Source organism: Coenobita brevimanus, chromosome 54 (assembly GCF_032717465.1).
Source record: "Coenobita brevimanus isolate Jiangsu-jjx chromosome 54, ASM3271746v2, whole genome shotgun sequence".
Lineage (NCBI taxonomy): Eukaryota > Metazoa > Arthropoda > Malacostraca > Decapoda > Coenobitidae > Coenobita > Coenobita brevimanus.
This window is the reverse complement of record NC_137007.1, coordinates 33,828,713-33,841,997: the sequence shown is the minus strand read 5'-3', so window position 1 is coordinate 33,841,997 and position 13,285 is coordinate 33,828,713.

Below are 13,285 nucleotides of genomic sequence, written 5' to 3'. Positions count from 1 at the left end.
ATGAGAATGCTTTTTGCCCCCTCCCATAACACACCCTCCCTACCATACCCCTCTACCATACCCCTCCCTCCCATAAACCTCTAACATACCCCTCCCTTCCATACTCCCTACCATACTCTTTTCCTACACTCCTCCCTCCTATGCATCCCTGCTATACCCCCTCCCATACTTTCCTTCCATATCTCGTCCTTCATACACCTCTCCCATACCCCTCCCCCATCCCCTCCTCCCATCCCCCCTCTCCCATAGCATAACTTCTCCAATGCTCCTTTTCTATCCGATTACATTAAATCTTTCCTTTTCACTCTCTCTCTCTCTCTCTCTCTCCTTCATACTCCCATTTCTCTTTTCACCTTTCCTCCTTCACCTCTTTCCTCCCATGATTCCTCTCTTCCTATCTCCATATTACATCCACTCACTCTATTCCATCCGGCCCCCCCCCAAAAAAAAAAGCGCATTTTTTTTTTTAAACTCTGCCAATTTTTCAAAAAATTAATGGGTCAAATGAACACAGGGATGGACGGCCGCTGGAAAAACTTATTATAAAAGAAAAAAGAATTATTATTTTGCTCCGCCCATTCCCAAAAATTTTGCCATTTATTTTCTCCACTAGTTATATTTGCTTCATTTATTTCGGAAAGTATTATTTTTTCACCTTTTTCTCTAATTTTCTTCGATTTTTCTATTCCTCCGTCTCCTCCTCCACCCTTACCAGCTTCGTTTTCTTTATTTATTTCTAAGTTTCTTTACATCTGATCTCTCTCTCTCTCTCTCTCTCTCTCTCTCTCTCTCTCTCTCTCTCTCTCTCTCGTATGTCTAATCTTTGACGGAAAGAAGACCTTTCCCGTCTCCCATACCAATTTCCTGACATATACCATCGTTTCCTCTCTCTCTTTTCATCAATTCTCCCACGTACTTTCTTCCTCATGTCCTTATCTCTATTAAATTTTCCCTCCTCCCTCCGCCTTGGCCCCCCTCTTGTTTCCTCTCCTTCCATCACATGTACCTTCCCCTCTCTTCCTCTCCTCCATCTCTCCCTTCACTCTTTCACTTCCCTCCGCCCTTCCTTCTACCCCTCCCTTCTTTCCTCCCTTTCACCCATCCTATTATCACCTCCATTCCCCTTCCCTTCCCTCCATCCCCCTCTCACCCTTCTCCCCATCTCAGTTCCTCTCCCTCCTTCCTCACTCCTCGCCTTATCCTTCCTTGTTCCTCTCCTTTCCTCCGTCCCCTGCCCTCTCCCCCTCTCCATTCAGTGCCTCCTCCCCTCTATATACCCCCTCCCCACCCCCCTTTTTGCCCATTTCCCCTACTCACGACTCAATTTCCTCTTCCCCTCTTCCTGTTCACCCTATCTTTTATCTCCCCTTACTTCCCTCCCTTCCCCCCCTTCTCTCTCTCTCTCTCTCTCTCTCTCTCTCTCTCTCTCTCTTTCTCTCTCTCAAAACTTTCCTCCCTACTTACCCCGCCTCTCACACACTCCTGGATCGAGAAACGCGTTGAGAACATGTCTGAGTCACGTACGGGCGTGTTTCGCAGGAGGAGAGGCACGGGGAAAACTGGAGAGGCACAGACTTACTTTTCCTCTCTCTCTCTCTCTCATTTCTTTCTCTATTGCTTCGGTTCATAATTTCCCGTAGCTTTATATTATTCCTCTCTCTCTCTCTCTCTTAACATTATTCTGCTGTGCACGTGTTTCCCCGTCTTTCTGTCTGGCTATCTATCTGCCTGTCTGCTTCTTTGATTCACTGAACTCTCTCTCTCTCTCTCTCTCTCTCTCTCCGCCCACATTTGCCTCTCGAATTCTCTCCCTCCCTGAGAGAGACGGACAAACACAGGCACACGAATTTAAAGTGAGCCGAGAAAAGAAACTTGTGAACGAAAATACTTGAAAGAAAGATTTGGGAGAAAGTAAGGCTAGTGAGAAAGTAAAGTTAGTGAAGTAAAGCAAGTGAGAAAGTAAAGTTAGTGAGAAAGTAAGGCCAGTGAGAAAGTAAAGTTAGTGAGGAAGTAGAGCTAGTGAGAAAGTACCGATAGTGTGAATGTAAAGCTGGTGGAAAAATAAAGCCAGTGAGAAAGTAAAGATAATGAAGGTAAAGCTGGTGAGAAAGTAAACCTAGTGAGAAAGTAATGCAAGTGAGGAAGTAAAGCTTGTCAGAAGGTAAAGTTAGTGAGAAAGCTAGTGAGAAAGTTAAGCTAGTGAGAAAGTAAACGAGAAGGTAAAGCCAGTGAGAAAGTAGAGCTAGTGAGAAAGTAAAGACAGTGAAGACAGAACTAGTGAGTAAGTAAAGCTAGTGAGAGTCTAGTTTGCTGGAAAAAAAAAAAAAATCATGGTTATTATTCCATTTCTTGTTCGGTCCTCTCTCTCTCTCTTCTCTCTCTCTCTCTCTCTCTCGCTCGCTCGTGTGTGACCTGCATTATTTCTGTTCATTAGTATTGTTTTCCTGTTCAATACTTGACTCTTTTATGCAATATTCAATTCCGACTGAACCTGGGAAACTTTTATAGACTTACTTTATATGTTCAATCAAAATAAACCAAACAAATTTTATTCGGATTATGAAAGTAATAGTGGAGGGTTAACTTTGCAACATTTTTACAGTTTCCCTTCACTAACTTTAAAGAAAACGTAACTGATCACGATATATCACTGAAAATGGAGTGTGATATCCTTAGACTTTTAGTGGAAGTAACTCGAAGGCTTGGGATCCTGAAGAAATTACACCCACATATTGGAACTGAGAGAGAGAGAGAGAGAGAGAGAGAGAGAGAGAGAGAGAGAGAGAGAGAGAGACCTCCTCACCACTACCACGGTCACTCCAACCACCATCCTCATCACCACTAATAATTATCATCCCTATCACCATCACTTTATTGAGAAGAGAAATATTTTACATGATTTCTGCCTTAGGTTCCTCTTTCATCATCATCATCATCATCATCGTCATCATCATCGTCGTCTTCATCATCATCATCATCATCTCCTATTTTACCACCTAAGGATGGGATGAGGCAGAGTCCAGAGATTACAAGAGAAAAATTTTTGAGGGAAACTAATCAAGAGTCTCCTCAATTAAATGCCCAATTAAATCACCACAATTACAACCACATCCATCACCACCACCACAGCAACAATCAATACCACAACACTACACCTAACACAACTACAACCACTGCCACCACCACCATAACTACCTCTACAATTACCACCTTCACCACAACTGCCACTAAAACTGCTACCATAGAAACAACTACCACAACTATAACCGTCATCACAATCACAACCACTACCATTCACATATGACCTCTCTCTCTCTCTCTCTCACACACACACACACACACACACACACACACACACACACACACACACACACACACACACAAGCGATATACAACGACCATTAGATTTTCACGCACACCGACTACCGGCAAACTGTCATAAAACATCCACGGTCATGCAAACTATACGTACACAGCAGCACATGACTGCAGTCTACACAGGGATACAGTCATACAGTCTACACATACGCACAGTTAAGCAATCTTGTCCACATATACATACTTATACATTCGTGCAGGCGATACATACATACATACATACATACATGCATACATTACATACATATATACTTACATACATACCATACATACATATACCTAGAGAGGCCGTCAACAAAACATACATACATATCCATACATACACAGTTATACATGCTTTTTAAATATGTAGTCTATGCGTAGGATACAAAGTTATACATACATATACATATATACATACATGCATACATACGTACACTACATGCACGTGTTACATATATAGTCATACATTCCTAATATTATGTACAGGACGACAGTAGTTATAGAATAGTCTACTACTACTACTACTACTACCATTATTATTATTATTATTATTATTATTATAATAATTATTAGACTGAAAATTTAAGAATGGTTGGTTAGGAAGCCAGCGCAATGGGAGGACATTTATTTCCTTGCCTGTCAGAGGAAATGAGAGAGAGAGAGAGAGAGAGAGAGAGAGAGAGAGAGAGAGAGAGAGAGAGAGAGAATGACAAACGAGTTAAAAAGACAGTGGACCTTCACTTAAATGTATAAAGAGATTGGTAACACTCACCCACACTCAGTCCAGTGGAAGTGATTGCATGGAAGAGTGGAAGTGGATGTGTGGAAGAGTAAAAGTTACTGTGTGAGAGTGGACGTGTGTTGAAGAGAGGGCGTGACTGGGAGGACGGGTGGAAAGGAATGGGTAAAAACAAGGAAAAGATTGGGTGGAAAAGTGGATAGGATTGGGTGGAGGCAAAGATGTTTGGGTGGAAGGCTGAAGAGAGTGTGGATGAAATGGGTGGAGGAGTTAAAGAGAATTAGTGGAAGAGTGAGAGGGACTATGTGGGAGAGTGTGAGGGCTTATGTGAGAGAGTGAAAGAATGGGTGCAAGAGGGAAGAAGTGGATGGAAGAGACTGGGTGGAGGGTGGAAGAGACTGGGTGGAGGGTGGAAGAGCTGGGGTGGACGAAAAGGGTCGTGTGGAGAGTGGATATAATTAGGTGGAGGGTGGAAGAGACTGGGTGGAAGTGGAGAGAAGTGTGTGGAAGGAAGGAAGGAAATACACAGAAAGGTGAAAGACTGGGTGAAAGTTAGAGGAAGTGGGTGGAAGAGTGGAGAGGACTGGGGAGAGGATGAAAGAGATCTGGCGGAGAGACTGAGTGGATGGGACTGGGTGGATTGGACAGGTGGGTGGTGGAATAAAACCGGTGGAGCAGGTGGAAGGGGGGAGACAGAATGAAGGGTTTTAAATGACTGTTTGAGATAGCCATTCTTTTCAACGTGTGGATATACCTGCCTGTCTATCTACCTACCTATCTATCTATCTATCTATCTGTCTGTCTGTCTGTCGTCCCTATTTATCTATCCATGTTTAGAGTATCTGCCTATCCTTCCATCTATATCTATTTATTGATCAATCTATCGACGTCCACAAATCTATTCACCTCTACCTTTATCACCATTACTCAACGCCTACCTACCTGTCTATTTATCTATCTTCATCCATCTATCTATTCACTACCTGACACCTCATCCTGTGTGGGGTAGCCTCAACAAAGACAAGGATCTCCAGGCACTTTTGTCCCTACTAAGTAACGACCCCTCTGCCCACAATAAGCCAACCCACACCAGCATCGCCCTCCGTTGGCTTAATCCACTTCCCCACCTGGCCGCCAAAAGGTGTGGGCAACTCTTTACACACACACACACACACACACACACACACACACACACACACACACACACACACACACACACACACACACGAGAGAAACTGGAGTGGGTGGAGAGGCAAAGCAAATGCGGAAAAGTGATGAAAGGCAGAGAGGGTGGAAATGAAAGCAGATGGGTGGAGAAGGCGAAGTGAGTGGAGTGAGATGGGTGGAGAAGGGTGGAGAGTGGAGAGAGAGTGGTTTTAGGAGTACAGTGGAGTAGAATGGAATGAAAAGAGCGGAGTGGAATGGAAAGGGTGGAGTGAAGTGGAGGCGGGGTGGAGTGAAGTGGAGGCGGGGTGGAGTGAAGTGGAGGCGGGGTGGAGTGAAGTGGAGGAGGGGTGGGGTGGAGTGGGGAGGGTGGGAGGGGTGGGGTGGGGGTCAGAAGGAAGCCACATGTTACCTCGACAAAGCAGCGGGGTCTTGCTTGAATTAATTACTGCCTTAAATCAGAGTGGTGTGTGTGTGTGTGTGTGTGTGTGTGTGTGTGTGTGTGTGTGTGTGAATATATTTATCTAGAATAAACTCCATATTAATCACAACTGACTACTATACGCATACGAGAGAGAGAGAGAGAGAGAGAGAGAGAGAGAGAGAGAGAGAGAGAGAGAGAGAGAGCCGTAATTAATCCCCTGGTGGCGACCCTCCCAGACCAAGATTATACTGAGGAGCTGCCGCGTGGCTTGGTCTGGCTTATTGTGGCTTGCTCTGGCTTTGATTTGGCTTATCCTGGCTTGAAATGGCTTACTAGGGCTTGTCTAGGCTTGAAGTGGGTTGTTGGGTCTTGGCAGGGTCTCGTTGTTGTTGTTGTTGTTGTTGTTTGTTTTCCGGTCTATGGTTGAGCAAACCCGTCGACCACAGGCAAGCAACTGTCCATCCTAGATTCAGTACAGTACATACATCGTGCAGGGACCCGGCTCCCTCTTGTGGTAGACAGTGCCTCATCGGGATCGGATTATGAAGTATGGCTCTTGGGTGGACGCCGCGGTTGCTCCACCCAGCATGCGCGGCGCCTCCACGTGTAAGTTCCTCGTCAGCGCTTTTTATGAGGGTTGGACGAGATAAATGTACTTTCAAATTCTCTTATTCTGCATAATTTCATGAAACTCCTCACACACACACACACACACACACACACACACACACACACACACACACACACACACACACACACGGTCCTCAACAAATTAAAGACTGCTAAACTGCTCATCATTTATGTACATTCCTTTGACATCCCCATCAAAATTCATGAAAATCCCCTCAAGACGGGCAATGAATATCTCTGTTGAAAATGTGTCCCCTGGCTCATACCCTCGTAAGTTCCCAAACACCTCTTCCTAGGCGATTTATTTTGCTTATTACACCTTACTATCCTCCTGCGTGTCATTTAAATCATCCAATTGCCACCATACCCTGCGTAAATAACATACAAATTCGTATTAACCTCCCGTATCCAAAAATAAATCGCTAAGGAAGAGGTGTTAAGGGAACCCTCTTACCCGACTACCACCTCACACAACCGGAATTACCACTCGGGCTCCTATGACTCACTCTAAGCTAATCTGACTAACCTAGCTAAAGCCCTCCCTAATCCACCTAACTCAGACTTAAGCCAGTAGCGGTGAAGTCAGTTACGTCCACCTCTAACTAACCTATCAAATAACCAACTCAACTTACTACTAACTCAGGTAAACCATTCCCAACCCAGCTAAACCATCCCTAACCCGGCTAAACCATCCCTAACCCGGCTAAACCATCCCTAACCCAGCTAAACCATCCCTAACCCAGCTAAACCATCCCTAACCCAGCTAAACCATCCCAAACCCGGCTACACCATCCCTAACCCAGCTAAACCATCCCTAACCCAGCTAAACCATCCCTAACCCAGCTAAACTATCCCTAACCCAGCTAAACCATCCCAAACCCAGCTAAACCATCCCTAACCCAGCTAAACCATCCTTAACTCTGCTAAACCATCCCTAACCCAGCGAAACCATCTCTAACCCAACTAAGCCACCCCAAACTCAACTAACCCACCTTTAAGCCATCACCAGCCAAGCCAAGCCACGAGTTAAGCCAGACAGGGATTATCTCGAGGTCAATTAGCAGTAAACCACACGGGGGGAAGAGTAATTATCAAAGCCATTACCACTCCACCAGGCAGACCCCCCTCTAAGCCACCTAAGCCCCCCGTCTTGGCATTACTGGGCTTTATACAACTTTTTCCCCTTCATCATCATCATCATCATCATCATCACTTTCGTCATCATCATCATCATCATCATCATCATCATCTTGGCTTTGGCTCCTGGCTTTAGAGGTGGCTTTGATGGGTTAGGATGGCTTTACTGGCTTGATGTAGTTAATCCTGTCTTTAAAGGTGGCTTAGCTGAGATAAGGATGACCGAACTGGCTTGGTGGTCGTTCATTTGTTCTTCCATCTCTCTCTCTCTCTCTCTCTCTCTCTCTCTCTCTCTCTCTCTCTCTCTCTCTCTCTCTCTCTCTTTCTCTTGCCCCTTTATTATTCCCCACTCCTCCTCCTCCTCCTCCTCCTCCTCCTCCTCAGAAAGTAATAGCTTCAATTAGGTACTCTCTCTCTCTCTCTTTCTCTCTCTCTCTCTCTCTCTCACACACACACACACACACACACACACACACACACACACACACACAATGCTCCCCAACTCTTCTTCTTCCTTCTTCTCTTCTCTCCACCTCCCCGTCTTCCTTTCTAAAATCCCTCAGAGGATAATATATTCGAAAAAGTTAAGCATCTTTCTCCCTCTTCCACCACTCTTTTCATTCTCTCTTCTTCCCTTCTTCTTCTCCTTCTCCTCCTCCTCCTCCTCCTCCTCCTCCTCCTCCTATTCTCCTCTCCTCTCCTCTTCGTCCTCTTCCTCCTTCTCTTCTCCTCTTCTTCTTTTTTCTTCCTCTTCTCCAAAAATAACTATCTGAGTCTAATGTTTTCACTGAAGTTAAGCAATTTCTTCCATCTCTTCTCTTTTCCTCCTCTCCTCTACTCTACTCTTCTTCCTCTTCCTCCTCCTTCTCCTCCTCCTCCTCCTCTCCAAAACACCCCTCTGAGGCTAATATTTTCAGAGAGGTTAAGCATTTTCTCCCCCTCCCAACATTCTTTACCGTCAGACAGCGAGGCATTAATTTTATGAGTCCCCCCTCACTAAATGCTCCTTTACAGAAAACAGACCCGCCTAAAAGGAAGCCAACTCGTAAACTAATCGCAATAATTTTAAGACAACCGATTATTAAAGTCTCATACAACGCAACAGTAAAGGGAAAATTATTAGTGGTAGTCAGAGGATTAATTGACGCATTCAACCACCCCTGTAAAGAAAACTGGGAGTAGAATTATCAGGAAAGAAAAAAGAAAATACTACTGTCCTATCAATGTCTAACCAAGGAAGTAATTTTTGTCATAGTCTAGGGACGATTTTACTTAATTATGTGGGAACTTTTCTAACTAAAGAGGTTAGATATGGGTGACACTTCTATTGGGGTTAGATATAGGAGACACTTCTATTGGGGTTAGATATAGGAGACACTTCTATTGGGGTTAGATACAAGAGACACTTCTATTGGGGTTAGATATAGGAGACACTTCTCTTGGGGTTAGATACAAGAGACACTTCTATTGGGGTTTGATATAGGAGACACTTCAATTGGGGTTAGATATAGGAGACACTTCTCTTGGGGTTAGATATACGAGACACTTCTATTGGGGTTTGATATAGGAGACACTTCTATTGGGGTTACATATAGGAGACACTTTTCTAACTAAAGGGGTTATAATTATAGAGGAGCAACTTTTCTTACTAAATAGGTTTGTTAAGCCTTCGTTAATTCTTTCACTGTGAGAATCATTTACAATTTGCAAAAATCATATGGTGGATACACGAGCAAAACACACACACACACACACACACACACACACACACACACACACACACACACACACACACACACAAAGAAAATTAAAAACATCAATAATAAAGGAATCTGTCAGGCAAAACAACCACTTTAAATCTAAAAAAAAAAAAAAAAAAATCGAGTCACTAGTGTACAAATAAAACAGTGTTATAAAGAAAATATAGGACAGGGGTACCAGTAAAAGCAAACGTAACCAAACTGAACCACATTAAACAAATAAAAACAAATCAAATCAGATGGTAATGGCAAAAGATACTACTGGAAAAAAAAAAAAAAAAAAACAGAAAATAGATGGCAGGGACCAAAAAATGCACTGGTCACAAATCACATCGAAAAAGAAAAATAATAATAATAACTGCATCAAACTACAAACACAAACCACAATAAATCCATAAAACAAGTCACTAATAAAACAAATGAAAGAAAACGTAACGTCCAAGGGATATTGAAGGGATAATTCAAGCAAAACGACAATAATTCCTTCCTGCTGTTGTTGCTGCTGCTGCTAATGACAAACAGACTCCAATCAATTAATCCTGTGCGTGGGGGCGGAATTAATGACGTCGTGCAGAATGCCTGATGGTTTCCCCTGGCCTGACCTGAATTTGCCTGAATCATGTGCCAGTAACTCTTGACGGGGATTCTGAAAAGACCAAACCTGACCTAAGCTACCCTAACATGACCTAATCTAAACTAACCGCTCTGACCTAACCTGATTCGGTCTGACCTTATTTAACCTAACTTAACGACCAAACCTGACCTAAACAAACTTGATCACCTAACCCGACCTGACCTGATCTTACCTATTCTAAACTAACCTCACCCAACCTAGCCTAACTTGCCTAGACTATTCCTAACTGAGCTTGTAAATCTGAAGCCTGGGAGCAGACTCAGATAAGACTGACAAACCAAACCAAACCAAACCTAACCTAACCTAGCCTAATCCAACCTTACCGACCCCACCCTAACCTACCGTAACTTGCCCCATCAACCAAATCCAACCTAATCTGTCCCTAAAAGATTAACATAACCTAATCTAACCTAGCCTAAGTGACCTAACTTTAATGTGACTCAATTTGCCTAAATCATGTGCTTACAAATTTAGAGACAAGAGGAAACACCTGAACACATATATCAGCTCATATTACTTCCTTTTCTAAATGCAGCCATCTGTTTCTCTGTTTATCAGTACAATAAAAAATATTTGGCGTCATTATCAAAACTATCATCATCATTATCAGTATGTAACGTTTCGTCAGAGGTGTGTGTGTGTGTGTGTGTGTGTGTGTGTGTGTGTGTGTGTGTGTGTGTGTGTGTGTGTGTGTATAGGCTATATATATATAATATAAAGCACTAGGTATCATCACAAAATGGTCATGAAGTCTCTCTCTCTCTCTCTCTCTCTCTCTCGTACGCTTTATGTTTGAGAAAGTTAACAACATGAATGATTTAAATTTAAAAAGGTTAATAACCTGTACGCTTTATATTTACGATGGTTAACAACTTGGATGCTTTACATTTTACTTCATGGCTGTGATTATTTATGGATGGGGATATGGGCTTTAATGAGTAGATCAACTAAAGCGAACGAGAAAAAGTAGAGCTAAACAGAACAAAAAGCACAGGGATAAAGAGAAAAAAAGAAGCACAAGCGTAAACAGAATAAATAAAAAAGCACAGTGGGAAACAAAAAAAGCACAGGGGTAAACAAAGAAAAAAAAGACAAAAATAAAATGCACAGGGGTAAACAACAGAAAAGCAAAAAATCTCAGGTAAACAAAAAATATAAAAAAAAAAGGCAAGCAACAGATAAAAGGAGAAAAAAAAAAGGAGTCAACAACAGAAATAAAACTGATAAAAAGAGTAAACAAAAAAGGCCAAACAATAAGGCAACAACGAAATTCCCTCCAATTACAACGAAGCCCACGCCTTGCTTCGTCGACTGCTGCCGCTATCTGCCGCGTATAACGAACCTGTTTTACGTACTGGAGCGGCGCGGTAGACAAGGGGGGCGTTGAGATTTTCATTACGATAATCTTAAACGCAATGGTCGCTAGGGGGGTACGTGTGGAGAGGGTGGGGGTGTGGGTGAGGCAGGGAGGGAGGGAGGGAGGGAGCGAGAGGTGTGGGTGAAAGGGAGTAAAGGAAGGTCTGTAAGGAAGAGGGTGGATTAGGTGGGTGTAAGGGAGGGGGTGGTCGGTGTGGAGAAGTAGGGTAGGAGGGATTGAGGGGTTGGTGCGGGAGGGGGTATGGGAGTGAGAGGGTGTACAGGGAGGAAGGGTGATAGGGGAGGGAGTGGAGATAGCTTAGGATGGGTGTGGGATCGGTCTGGGTAAGGATGAATTGAAGGGGACGGTGTGGAGAAGGAGGGATGAGGGGAATGTGAGTATGTTGGGGAGGGGTGTGAGGGGAAGGGGATGGGGTAGCAAGTTACGTGGGCGTAGGACTGGTCTGGGTAGGGGAAACTGAGGGGGGGAGAGAAGGAAGAGGGAGGAAGGTAGGGATACAGAGGTAGGGGAATAAGAGAAGATGGGATGTAAGGTGGTATGTTAAATAGGATGAGAGTGGGTTAGGTTGGGTTGTGGGTAGGATGTGCAAAGAGAGGAGTGGATGCAAGATGTTGGAGGGTTGGGGGGGGGGATTTACGAGGGAGAGGGGGTGAGGATTCTATTAAAATGACTTCTGTATTAGACGATTTTTTCCGAGCTCAGGAGGGCCCAGGTTGTGAAGAGTTCGAAAAGTCTCACGCAAGCTGAGTAAAATCGTCTGGATATGGAGAAAATAGAATGCAAAATGCGTCACCATACCGCAATGAGAGAGAGAGAGAGAGAGAGAGAGAGAGAGAGAGAGAGAGAGAGAGAGAGAGAGAGGCATGGAAAAGAGTAAATTAATGAAAGTCCATGAGGGAGATAACTGAGGAGAAACAGCAGATATCTTCAATCCGTACTTCCCTCCGCCTACGACCTCCAATCTCTCAACGCCTTCAATCCGACATTATATTTTTCTTGCAACCTCCAGACGATTTTATTCAGCTTAGGAAAGATCTCTCGCACTTAGCAATTAACGATGCCGACTCTAACCCCTCCAGTACAAAAAGCCTCTCCAAAAGCTGAAAATGAAAAAAATAATAATAATAATAAATCGTAATATGGAGAGAGAGAGAATGAAGAGACGAGATGGAAGTAGAAGGGCGAGAATAAAAGATAAAGAGAAAGAATAAAAGATAATGCATACAGCAGACGGAAATAGAAAGGAGAAAAATAATAAGCATACAGATAATGAATAAAAGAGTGTGTAGAGAGCAGGTGGAATTAGAAAGGAGAAAACTAATATGCACACAGATAAAGAGAAAATAAAAGATAATGTGGAGGGATGGAAGAAGGGTGAGAAATATTAGAGTGATAAAAACTATATATAAAAATGTGTGAAGTAGATTCATGAGAAGGGGAGAAAGACAGCTGGCAGATTAGAGGGAGAAAGATAGCTGGTAGATTAAAGGGAGAAAGATAGCTGGTAGATTAAAGGGAGAAAGATAGCTGGTAGATTAAAGGGACAAAGACAGCTGGTAGATTAAAGGGACAAAGATAGCTGATAGATTAAAGGGACAAAGATAGCTGGTAGATCAAAGGGAGAAAGATAGCTGGTAGATTAAAGGGAAAAGTAAGAGAGGTGTAGGGAAAAATTACAGGACAGGGTGAATGGGGAGAGTGATGCTGAGAAAAATTAGAGGAGAGGATGAATGGAGCGAGTGATGATGATGATGATGATGATGATGATGATGATGATGATGATGATGATGCAGAAGATAGAGGTGGTGACGAAGACAATATAGATGATGATGATGATGGAGTGCTTAGATGATGGGGAGAGTAAAGGATACTTGGTGAAAAAGAGGAAATGAAAAGGAAGGTGGGGGAATGGCGGCTGGTGAGGAAGAGGAAAGGGAAGGTGGAGATGGGGGATGGAAAGTGGCATACAGTGGGTTTGTGTTTACCTGATGGAACTGGGTAAATTTCACACCTTGAATCCTGAGTCGTGGTACCATGATATCTGACAAACCTTGGATAT